The sequence below is a fragment of the Phaethon lepturus genome, unplaced genomic scaffold (assembly GCF_000687285.1).
Source record: "Phaethon lepturus isolate BGI_N335 unplaced genomic scaffold, ASM68728v1 scaffold27166, whole genome shotgun sequence".
In the NCBI taxonomy this organism is placed as follows: Eukaryota; Metazoa; Chordata; class Aves; order Phaethontiformes; family Phaethontidae; genus Phaethon; species Phaethon lepturus.
In genome coordinates, this window is record NW_010547310.1 from 1535 (window position 1) to 2014 (window position 480).

General features: G+C 66.5%; 1 protein-coding gene across 1 annotated transcript in view; it reads left to right on the forward strand.

The window, feature by feature from the left end:
• Window positions 1–480, forward strand: part of PHF13 (PHD finger protein 13) — a gene marked incomplete at its 5' end in the record, with an annotated part of 2918 nt that overhangs the window by 1321 nt on the left and 1117 nt on the right. The window lies entirely within an intron of this gene.

The window sequence follows — 480 nt, forward strand, 5'->3', positions numbered from 1 at the left end:
CCCCCCTGCGCGGCCGGCCCCCCCCCCCCCGCCCCCCCCGCCGAGTGACAAGTCCTGCCAGCAAACCTGCTCCAGCCTGCGCTTCTCTCCTGGCAGGGCCTGTGGCCCCATGCGGAGCCGGCTCCAGCGTGGGCTGCCCATGGGGTCCCGGCCTCCTTCGGGCATCCCCCTGCTCTGGCGTGGGGTCCTCCCCGGACTGCAGGTGGAGATCTGCTCCCCCATGGAGCTCCATGGCTGCAGGGACACAGCTGGCCTCACTGTGGTCTTCCCCAAGGGTTGCCGGGGAACCTCTGCTCTGGTACCTGGAGCCCCTCCTGCCCCTCCTTCAGTGCTGACCTTGGTGTCTGCAGGGCTGTTTTCACATGTTCTCACTCCTCTCTCCAGCTGCAATTGCTGTTGCCATTTTTTTTCCCCTTTTTAACTGTTATCACAGAGGGGCTGGCGCCGTCGCCTGTTGGCTTGGCCTTGGGCAGCGGCCGG